Source organism: Aedes aegypti, unplaced genomic scaffold (assembly GCF_002204515.2).
Source record: "Aedes aegypti strain LVP_AGWG unplaced genomic scaffold, AaegL5.0 Primary Assembly AGWG_AaegL5_hic_scaff_1575_PBJ_arrow, whole genome shotgun sequence".
Classification (NCBI taxonomy): Eukaryota; Metazoa; Arthropoda; class Insecta; order Diptera; family Culicidae; genus Aedes; species Aedes aegypti.
This window is the reverse complement of record NW_018735025.1, coordinates 1-12,290: the sequence shown is the minus strand read 5'-3', so window position 1 is coordinate 12,290 and position 12,290 is coordinate 1. Positions and strand designations below refer to the sequence as shown.

Genomic DNA, 12,290 nt, shown 5'->3' with positions numbered 1-12,290 from the left:
AACAACTTACATATTTAGAGCTGATAGCAGGTTTCTTTTAAGATACAATTTTCATGCAAGTCTCTGAAAAGCCTCTATTTTTGATGGAAGGTGTCTGAAGTCTCTATTTTAATGAAAATAGTCTCTAAAGTTTTTTTTTCCTTATATTGCTTGCAAATAATTTAGATGCAAAATTTCTTCTCATATTTCTCGAGAAACAGTTTCAGGAATTATCATTGTGGTTGCTCCAGAGATTTATCAGGAATTCTTCAAGAAAATACTCTACCAATTTTTTCAGCAATTTTTCATTAGAATGCTTACCGGAATTCCTCAAAAATTTGCTCCAGGAAATACTTGAGCATTTCAACGTTACTACCTCTAGTAATTTTCTCAGGAGTACTTTGAACAAAGTCTATCCTAGGACTTCCTCCAAATATTTTTCACTAACTTTTCAACGAGTTCTACAGAACTTAATCTAAGAGATTTCCAAAGTTTCCTACAGAATTTCATTCAAGAAAACCCGACTAGAATTTTACCTGTGTTTTATTACTAAGTTTCTTAAGATTTTTTCTAGGAATGTCTCCAGCGTTTCGTCCACGGAATTTTGGAGTTCATCAACCTTTTCCAATCAATTTCTCAAAAAATCCCCATAGAATATTGAAAAGTTCAATAAGGTTCCACAACAGCATTTTTTTATAAGATTCCTACACATTCTTTTATGAATATCGTCCTGTTTTTTCTAGGAGTTGCTTTACAATATCCTGCGAGATATGTTTTTTTATATTTTCAATCATCTTAGCAATAATTGAGCCATAATCTTGGAATTTCAAGAGTGAGTCTTGCTGAAAATCCTTTTTCATCAAGGCTGACCTAAGAAATTACATAAGTAACTGTAACATAAGGTACCCTAAAATTTGCTTTAGGAATACTTCACGAATTTTTCTGAATAATTTCTCAGCTTACTGTAAAATTTCATTCCAATATCCTTGGAGAAAAACTCCTGAAAACTTCTTTGAGAAATCTCTTAGAATTAATAGAGGAATTTCCGAAGAAATCTTAGGAGCATTCTCTGGAGTAATTCTTCAAGGTATCATCAGAGAAATTTGGCAATTAAAATCTTAAAAAAAATCTAGTCAACAATTTTGTAGAAAATCCTGAGAAATTCTTAGCGACATTTGGAGAAGTTTCTAGTTGAATATTATAACATGTTTTAAACGGGAGTCTTGGAGGATGTTCAAGTAAAACTGATTGGTGTAATCACCGGATAAAATCCTAGAGGACTAAGGACTTTTGCGAAAAATATCTGAAATAATATATTGCAATTTCTGATGGAAGACTTGATGTATTGTTTGTGATATTTTTTGAAAAAAAAACCAGGTTCTATTTTGAGACATCCAAAACAAAATTTTTGGAGGAATTCCTTAGGAAATTCTTGGAGAGTTAAAATCTCAAATAAAGATATCAATCAATCCCTATCGTAATGTCGTTATAATACATCGAAGAATGTTTGTCCTTTAACTGGCGTATACCAGATTTGTTGGTTTGTCGTCGTAATGTCACGAGGAAATTTGAAAAAAAAAAAAATTATCTGAAGAAATGTCAGGTTTGATCAAACTGTTTTATCGTGGTTCCTGTTAGGTTTCGTTTTGTTTTTTTTTTTATTACTGTTTCGTCTCGTTTTTATTACTTTTTAGTCTCTTTTATTGGAAAGAGGTTTCTAAATTTCCTATTCATATTGCTTCATGTACAATTTTTAAACTTTTATGAAAATATTTGATTTCAAGAACAAACGATTTTTCGAAAAGTATTCTGGAATTTGAACAACTTTTAAATTCAATATTTTGTTACAATCATGATTAATTTAGAAACTTTTTCGAAGGAAAGTGAAAAAAATCATCATTCATTTAAATTATCACAGTTAAATGTTATACAGTCGAACGCAATTACCCCAGGGGCTTGATAAACCGTGTTTCTATTACCTGAAAAAAAAAAAAGGATCGGGATCCAAAAATTTTACGGATTATTTATATTAATTTAGATGTTTTATATCTACTTAAATATGTAGCAGACCATTAAACACGATTGATTCAATTTGAGATATTTTAAAGAATTTTAGCTTTTATGCAGGTCAGAACTGTATGATCCATTGATAAGCTTAGTGTTCATTTTAAAATATTGCCACAAATCCAAATAAAGTTTTACTTTTGCGCCCATGAAGCTGTCTTAGCGATCCAAACGACCGAATGGGAAATGAATGGTACATAATTTGTGCTTAAAATACTTTCAAGAAGAAGCATTGATATACTTGAGAGTTCCGTTCAGTTCACAAGCTCTTACAAACGAAATAAAAAAACATCATCATTGGCAAATACAATTCATTTGAATAAAACATAAGCTTTGGTATTGTTAGCATCTTCTTATTGTAATATTGGATATTGGAAATAGTTTCACATGCTTTAAATAATCTTTAGAAGTGCATAAAATAGCTATTAAATTGAAAACCATTCAAAATTTGTCATTAGTTTGCTTTAGGGCCATTTCTTCACCTTCGCTTAAGCCGTAAACCACGTTTACCAAATAATTAAACTAGATTTTAAAACCTAAGATGGGGTGAAGAAATCGGCCCTTAGACATATAAAATTAGAGTATTTCTTGAACCTGGATTTTTTTTGTAAAGCCTGTTAAAAAACCTGGAATATCAGGGAATTTCATTTCGATATCGAGTAGACACCCTGATCTGGATATCCTGTTGAAATTTGCATTTGAAAATGTAATTTTTTAGGGTAGTCTTCTACACTAACAAATACATTTGAATCTTTGGAAAAATACTCATCAACCTGCAAAATGATATTCGAAGCCCTTTAATCAAGACCCAGGGCTGAGCGGTTCCATTTGAATTCGAATGTCGGTTTACTTTTGTATTTTTTGATTTGATGAAAATTTTGCACATGCTTTCTTTATGCCCAAAAATGCTTTTTACATCATCGGCTCGCCATTTTTGACTCTAGCCTTACTTTTGAGAAGGGCCTAAGAAAAAAATCCTAATAATTTTCAAAAATTATAACTTAGAAACGGTTTGTCGATCAGTTTGGAGTCTTCCGCAAAGTTTTTAGGTTATTGTTGGGACTATCTGAAAAAAAAATATACACTGTAAAAAAAATGTTGTAATTTTTTATATATCGAAAATAAAGCTTAAAAAATTCAATTTCTCAAATCGTTATTTTTGATTTTTTTTTATTTTTTATTTTTTTATGATGTTAAAGTAGACAAAAAATGAAGTCTTTTGCACAGTGGGGTCAAGATGGAAAAATCATGGACAAAAAAGTTATGATTTTTTAAAAAAAAGGTGAATTTGTTGAAAATGGTCATAATAAACTTTTTAAATATTTTTAAACTCGATTTTATGAAAGTACGCAAAATTAACAACCAAAGCAGCCACTGATCAAGACTATAATTTAATAAATTTTAAATTCTCTTAACGACTGTTGGAAATTGGAAAAAATTGATACAGAAGATTAGATGGAGGTTCCAAGAATCAAAGCATAGAAATCAAATCATTCAGATTGTTATTGGTTGCAAAATTTTACCAGCTTGTGGCATTTTGAAGAGGTATAATCTTATAAAAAGCACAGTCATTCAATAAGATCACACATAAATATAAATGGGTTTCGAATTCCGGTTGCAACTTTCATCGGACTTCTCAGGTCAAAACGGGTCAATATGGTCCTAAATTTTTTGAACATGTGTTTCTGGCCTAAATTAAGCGTTTGGTTACTAAAATTGGGACAGGGCTTTTAAAACCCTCTCGCCAAAGAAAAGCTTTCAGTTAGTGTCTGGAAGATTTTATCGTACACTTAGTTGAGAAGCAGAACTCCATAAGCAATTAAAAGTTGTTTTTTTACTTAAGCTTCTTTCTTCATGGTTGGGCATTAACGTCCTCACTGAGACAGAGCCTGCTTCTCAGCTTCGTATTCTTATGAGCACTTCCACTGTTATCAACTGAGAGCTTGATTTACCAATGTTTGCCATTTTCGCATTCGTGTATCGTGTGACAAGTACAATGATACTCCATGCCAAGGGAAGTCATGGAAATTTCCATTACGAAAAGATCCAGGACTGGCCGGGATTCGAAACCTGTAGCATGGCTTAGCTTTGTAGCCGCGGACTCGGCTAAGGAAGGCCCCTTTTACTTAATTTGACTCAAAGCAGTGAACTCAAAGTTCAGTAGTAAATTTTGAGCTGAATACGAGAACATAAAGGATACCTGCAGAACTTGACTCTCGAAAAAATAATTCATGCACTTATCAAACAAACCTAGAAAGTTCAGCACAAGTCGCACTTTTTCTCTACTTTTTGGTAAACTTCATTCTACTTAAGCATCTTCAATGAACTTTATGTGAACTAAAGTTTGGTTAATTATTTAAGTTGAGTTGCTTAAAACCTTGCCCTTTCATCTGAACTTTAGATTGCTTGCGTAAAACCAGAAAGAAGAACAGAAGGTCATGTTTAAACGAATCTGGGTCATTTGGCTTTAATGTTTTATAAAAAAATGCACCTTTTCAAAGAAGGAAAAGAATTCTATTCGTTAATAAATATATATTATATTATTAGACTGACTATTACGCTAAAAAATCGTCTAGTAAACTAGTCTGTAAATATTGAACAGTCCTCCATGCTTTCCTTAGAACTCGTTCAGCAATTGGTGAGATTACAGAACGCTGAATAATTGACTATTTATCCTATCTGTATTTGTTAAACAAACACTTCGACATGCTACACATTAGACTAATGTCGTTCGCCGTTCTATGTTTCCTTTTATTACGATTGACCAAAATTTGATTTTGAGTCAGTCAAAAAGACATTGGCAAAGCCTCAAATGTAATTGGGTGAGATTTTCCAACAACCGTGCTTATTTACACATCTCAACAATTCATCATTTCATTAACCACCCGTTCTTTATCTCTCTTTCTCCGCCCACAGGTTTCGGAGAACCACGATTTCCGGCGTTGGCATCTACGCTCCCGATGCTGAGGCATACTCCGTGTTCTCGGATTTGTTCGACCCCATCTCGAGGACTACCACAAGGGCTTCAAGAAGACCGACAAGCACCCAGCCGCCGACTTCGGTGATGTTGCCTCGTTCGGCAATGTTGACCCCACTGGCGAGTTCGTCGTGTCGACCCGTGTCCGTTGCGGTCGCTCGATGGAGGGCTACCCCTTCAACCCGTGCCCTGACCGAGGCCCAGTACAAGGAGATGGAAGACAAGGTTTCCTCCACCCTGTCCGCCCTGGAAGGTGAGCTGAAGGGCAAGTTCTACCCATTGACCGGTATGGACAAGGCCGTCCAGCAGCAGCTGATCGACGATCACTTCCTGTTCAAGGAGGGCGATCGCCTTCCTGCAGGCCGCCAACGCTTGCCGTTTCTGGCCAACTGGACGTGGTATCTACCACAACGACAAACAAGACCTTCCTGGTCTGGTGCAATGAGGAAGATCACCTCCGCCATCATCTCCATGCAGATGGGTGGCGATCTGGGACAGGTCTACCGTCGTCTGGTCACCGCCGTCAACGACATCGAGAAGCGCATCCCATTCTCGCACCACGACCGTCTCGGTTTCCTGACCTTCTGCCCAACCAACCTGGGAACCACCATCCGCGCCTCGGTCCACATCAAGGTCCCGAATTGGCCAAGGACTACGCCAAGCTGGAATCCATCGCCGACAAGTACAACCTGCAGGTCCGTGGCACCCGCGGCGAACACTCCGAAGCCGAGGGCGGTATCTATGACATCTCCAACAAGCGCCGCATGGGTCTGACCGAGTACCAGGCCGTCAAGGAGATGTACGATGGCATTTTGAACTCATCAAGATGAAAAGTCGCTGTAAATCAAAACTCCCCCTACTAATCCTACACTAACACAAAGCAAAAAGTAAACGTTAAATAAAAGCCAAAAAAAGTAATAAAACAAAATCGTTAAAATTTTGATTATTTTTTGAAATGTACACCACCATACAAAACACCACCCATTACTAAAACAAAGGCACATGCTCTATCGTTGGTACCCCCACCGGAAGATCCTCTGGGTTCCTCGCTCTTCGCCAGTGCACATTGATGTTCTCCTCGCACTCCAAACTAGGAAGAAACCGTGTAGATCACAGTTTCGCTTCAGCTGAGCTGCCTGGCAGACGACAATTCGACCATCCCCTTCTCCAACAAACCTCTGCACTTCCGGGCAGCCGAGACCCAGAGTGATCCCGATCATCGTCTCACTCGATTTGCGGCAGCGGCTGCCTCGGCCAACGAGAAGCAGCCTCCGAGCCAATGCAAATCGATCGATGACGACGCGGGTACCTCCATTTCATCCCACATTCTTTTGTGTAATTTAACTTTTCTCTGTGTAACTTCATCTTCGTAACTTTAAGAAACCGTTTGATTTCGATCTGCGCTGTTTTGTTGTATCACGTAGAGTTACTACACTTATTGTCAGTTGTGTATTATTTCATAAAATAGTCCACTACCAACAACCAAAGGGAATCCTACATTAAAGTAGAAGATTCGAAACAAAAGGAAAAAAAATGAGAAGAATGATAACGGAGAAGACGCATACGAATGAATGTTGCTTGTCAACAGTAATTTTTGGTATGAAACAGAGTTGCATCGAACCAGTTCCCGCCGAAACAGGTCCCGATTGTGCACTCATAGCGTGGAAGCGAATAAAGACGCCTGAAATTTCAAATTTACTCATTATTTTAAAGAATAAAAAAAATGATTAAAAACATAGAAATGAAGTTGCTTTTCTTTGGGTGGAAGGTTAATTTATAGGATTGAGCCTGCATTACCACAAGTCGATCCATAAACTAATTGGTCATCTATGGGGGGATGGGGGGTCTAGACAATGACTAAGCTTCATACACATTTTTACTTCTTTTCATAACTCGATAGATTTTTCAGTCCCTATAATCGTGTTTTCCATAAATCGATGCCACCTGTAATGTAAATTCCTCTCCATAACTCGATATCAACCAAGTTAATTTTTCATATAGCCGTTAATTTGAGCGGAAAAAATGATAAAGTATGCTTTTTTGTGTTATTTGAATAATAACAAGAATTTATTTACAAATTTAGGACCCAACTCAAGCTTAAACCAGGCCGCCAAGATGTGTTCTTTAGAATTCCTATTTTTATGCCATTGATGGTAGTAGTAGGTAGTGCTATAAAACAGAGTATATATTGACCACAGAGTTGCGCGACTTCAGTCATAGACTCTACTATAAAACTAAAGGGTGGTCTTTTCGGTTTTCTTCCTCAAATTGATGTACCACTCGTACGCCGACTAGCGTTTAGAGGTAACCAGAGCTGCGGCAACACGCACGAGCTGGGAACAGCTTTTATAGTGATGGGCGCATATGCAGAGGCGCCAAGTATTGTGGCCGATCAAGTTGAGGATCAAAGGCCGGTTCTTCAACTTCAGCATATAAAACGTGCGCAGCCTTCACTCCAGAGCACTGATGATGATTAAGGACCGTTTTTACGGCCCAGCTCGAACGCGAGTACGACAGCTGCCCAAGCACAACGTCAAATCATCATAGGAGATCTAACCGCTTCAGATTGGCCAGGAGGAGTTCAGACCGACTATTGGAAAGTTCAAAAGCCCACCGGCTGAAGAACGAAAACGGCTTACGACTAATTGATTTCGCTGCCTGCAAGAGTATGGCCTTTCGTAGTAGCTTCTTCCAGCACAGCTAGGATTCCATATCGATACACCTGGAGATCACCACAGCAGACATAATCACAAGCTCGACCACGTTTGATTGATGGACGGCACTCTCCGACATTATATCGTGGCGCTAACATCGACTCTGACCACTATCTGGCTGATGGTCAAACTGCGTCCAAAAACTCTCCGTCGTTAACAACGTACGGTACCGACGGCCGCCCCGGTAATGACCTAGAGCGGCTCAAAGCAACCGGATGTCGCAGCGGCATACGCGCAGCAACTCGAGGCTGCATTACCGGAAGAGGGTGAGGCTGGACGAAAGCCCCTCTGAGGACTGCTGGAGAACAGTAAAAGCAGCCATCAACGATGCAGCTGAGAGCAACGTCGGGTACGTGGGAACGGAGTCGACGGAACGATTGGTTCGACGAGGAGTGCCAGGAGGTTTTGAAGGAGAAGAATGAAGCGCGGGCGGTCATGCTGCAGCAAGGGGACCCGGCAGAACGCTGGAACGCTATAAACGGAAACGGGCAACAGCAGGACCCGCCTCTTTCGGCGAGAAAAAACGCCGCCTGGAGGAGACGGAGTGCGAGGAGATGGAACAGCTGTGCCGGTCTCAAGAAACGCGTAAGTTCTATCGGAAGCTCAACACATCCCGCAACGGCTTCGTGCCGCGAGCCGAGATGTGCAGGGATAAGGATGGGAGCATTCTGACGGAACGAGCGTGAGTGATCGAAAGGTGGAAGCAGCACTTCGACGAGCACCTGAATGGGTGCTGAGAGCACAGGCAATGAAGGACGGGACAACGGAGGAAATGCCTTCGTCAGTACTGCGGAAAATGGAAACCAACCAGCCCCCACTTTGAGGGAGGTTAAGGATGCCATTCACCAGCTCAAGAACATAAGCTGCTGGGTAAGGGATGGTATCGGAGCTGAACTCATAAGATGGGTCCGGAAGGCTGGCCATTTGTCTGCACCGGCTGATAGGCACAATCTGGGAAACAGAACAGCTACCGGAGGAGTGGAAGGAAGGGGTAATCTGCCCCATCTACATGAAAGGCGACAAGAACGTGAGAAACTTTCGAGCCGATCACCATTCTAAATGCGGCCTACAAAGTATTATCCCAGATCATCTTCCGTCGTCTGTCACCTGTAGTAAACGAGTTCGTGGGAAGTTATCAAGCCGGCTTCGTTGACGGCCGATCGACAACGGACCAGATCTTTACTGTACGGAAAATCCTCCAAAAATGTCGTGAATACCAGGTCCCACGCATCACCTTTTCATCGATTTCAAGGCCGGCATACGACAGTATCGACCGCGTAGAGCTATGGAAAATCAATGGACGAGAACAGGCTTTCCCGGGAAGCTCACCGAGACTGATAAGAGCGACGATGGAAGGTGTGCATTGGCGTAAATAGGGAGGGGCCAGGGGGGCCTGGGCCCCCCCGAACCATGGCCTTGGCCCCCCCGAAAAAAATTGGAAAGAATGACAATACAGTTAAAACTAGTTTTTTAGTATCAAACACTTATGATACTAGACGCATTAAATGCATTTTGAATGTGAATTTATGGATGATCATTTTTTGACAGGCAATAAACAATGTGTAATTTTAAAACGTCACATACTGCCATTCTGTTTCCTTTTTGTCTTGTTTGTTTTAGAACTATAAGAACTGGCTTGATCCATTTGTAGTGATATTGTTACATTAGAAACTTTTAGATCTTACTATTAGATTCACAGGCTAACCGGGGACTTACTTTGGAGTGGTATGTTTAAATGAGGTAGATGGACACTGGTTTGTGATTCTTGTAAAGACTGACTCTATTACTTTTTATTCACATCCTTATATCGATCTACCGATCGAATACATCGTTTTCGTTTAACGAATAATTCGGCATTTCGCACCGATCGCCCTACACGCTAAATGTATATCACAAAAACCAATGTCTTTTCATATTTTAAAAACAAGCTGCGATATTTTGTGATCAATTATGCTAGAACGAATCGTTGTTACTGGAAAATGTTTGTGTATGAGAGAATATGGTTAAAGTTCTACAAAAAAAATCTCGAAAATAAACAATTGTGCAGTAAGCGTAGCAAGTTCGTACGTAGACGACAGTTGAAGCAGTTGCATTCAAATGTAAACATTGAAATTCCTTTACACTATAGTAAGATAGTGGCGGATTCGTACAAAAAACCACATCGTAAAATCGTAAATGTTGCAACAATTTTCAATGCTATGTTGACACCAATTTTATGGAGTTTTTTGATTGGAAAGATAATAAGACCATGTTACCATTTGTTTTTGTAGAATAAACGTAAACCTTATTCATACTGAAGATTTAATTTAATTCTTCTTTAAGTGTTTATAATATTACCTTTTTTTATTATTATTATTTTTTCTTGCGCCAAATTTTTTTTGGCGCCTTACGGTAGTTTATATGGACATTACATCAATTCTTTTTGTTTGTCTTTGTTAACGAGATTTTTAACCCTGGGCTAATTCATTTCGAGAGAACAGCTTCACTTCGCTTCCAAATGAAATCGCCACTATAACTTTTTTAAGTCATAAGTAATTTTTTTTGGCGCCTTACGTAGTTTATATGGACATTACATCAATTCTTTTTGTTTGTCTTTGTTAACGAGATTTTTAACCCTGGGCTAATTCATTTCGAGAAGAACAGCTTCACTTCGCTTCCAAATGAAATCGCCACTATAACTTTTTAAGTCATAAGTAACTATCTCCAGAATGGGAACCACATCAATTCGTTTCAGAGATGTTATTTTCGTTATAAATATATAAGCATTCATGTAAATTTCTGTAATTAGAAGACGTTGCGTTATTTGTAAGAAATATAGATAAAACTTGTTTCTAGATTAATGATAAGAAATCGAATGTTTAGGATTCGATTTATGATCTAGCTCAAATCAAATGAAAGCTTATAAATGCCTATAGTGTTCAAGTAAAAGACTTTCACTACAAATATCATAAGAGTCAATTAAGATTTGGAAAAATAATGGCTATTTGTTGTTTTTTTGACGTAAACATTATATTTTTTTTAATCAAACTTTCATTGCATGAAAATAAATAAGGATAAAATCTTCTTCCGTTTTTTTATGTAAGGGCGTTTTTATGCATCATAAGGATGATTTGAGGTGTCATTAGCTAACTACATAAATTGCTGGGAATCAATTTTTGGCCCATAGTGTGGCAAAAGTTCGAATTAGCGGGCTAAAAGTTCGACCCATATAATCTAGCAGAGAAATTTACTAATTTCCCCTAATTCACATATTATCTTCAAGTTCAGCGAAATTTGCCTGATCGTGCGAAAAAGTCACTAACATTTCACATTTTCACTTAGTTTTGCAAAAAAAAACTGCTTTTTTGGGCTTTTGGCAGTTTTTTGATGAAAAATTAGAGTGTAAATCTGTAAACATAAGATTATATAAAGTATGTCTATCGTAAAAGTGTCGAGCCCCACCGATGGGGCAAAAGTTTGTTTAAGACAATCAGCGAAATTGTAGCAAATACGTTGAAGGTTCACTGTATGGTATTTATTTTCAACTGCTATTGTTTTTATAAAAAAAAATGATTATACCACTAAGATCGAAGTTTTGCTCTGCCTTACTATGATTGGATATTAATAAATCCATGAGCAAAATACCTTCCATCCTTTTTCTTCAAATAACTGTTATCGGACGAATTTTCTGACAACAGCTTTATTTGAATACAAAAAAACTTCAATCCTTCAATATGATGGTAGCCAAGCAGCTTTAGGATTTAAAGTTTTTAACTCTAACAAAAAAAGGTATTATTCAATCCTATGTTCATATTTTGTATTCGAAAGGTTGAGAGAAATGAAACGTTTGCTACAGAAATGTTGAGCAACCATAATCCATATTTTCAAACTAGCAAGCATTTTTTTTTCAAAGGCTTGGGTGATACATTTAAATTTTTATCTTGTTTTATAACTTTGCAAACATCTAGTTCAAATCGAATTGGAAAGGTAAATCTTGATTATAATCTGCTTTTGAATCCTTGTATTCTATTCGAGATCTAAATATAAGATTGGGTTGAATACGTCATCTTGGCAATATAAAACGAAAACATAGATTTTTAAATAAATTTTTACTATTTTTCCATAAAAGTGACATTTGGTATCTAAGAAAGATGATCAGTCGGTTTTGGACGATTTTTAGGTTTTGATCTACCTCTGTATGAAAGTACGCGACTATAATCGGTTCACAAACGGTCATCAAAAATGGTATTCAGATTTTTGAAGTCGGGAAAGGAAATTTACAGATTGAAGATCCATCTAACACAAAGGTAAAACAACACAAAATATTTAATATTGATTCTGATACGTACCAAACACTATCGTCGAATATTGGAGAAATATCAGATGATAGAAAGGCAACATTACTAAAACTAAATATTATTTTAACAACAAACCATCCAAACCAGTAACAGAATATGAAATGACTATTGCATTGAAAAAGGAGGAATATTTTCATTTTAAACCAAGAAGATTATCTTTTGACCAGAAAAACAAAGTTGAGGTAAAAATAAAAGAGCTTTTGAAAGAGGGAATCATTA

The 12,290-nt window shown here is 37.7% G+C and overlaps 1 pseudogene; it reads left to right on the top strand.

The window, feature by feature from the left end:
* The first annotated feature begins 4,972 nt into the window (after positions 1-4,972).
* On the top strand, positions 4,973-6,146 carry LOC110680558 (annotated as a pseudogene).
* Positions 6,147-12,290: the final 6,144 nt, after the last annotated feature.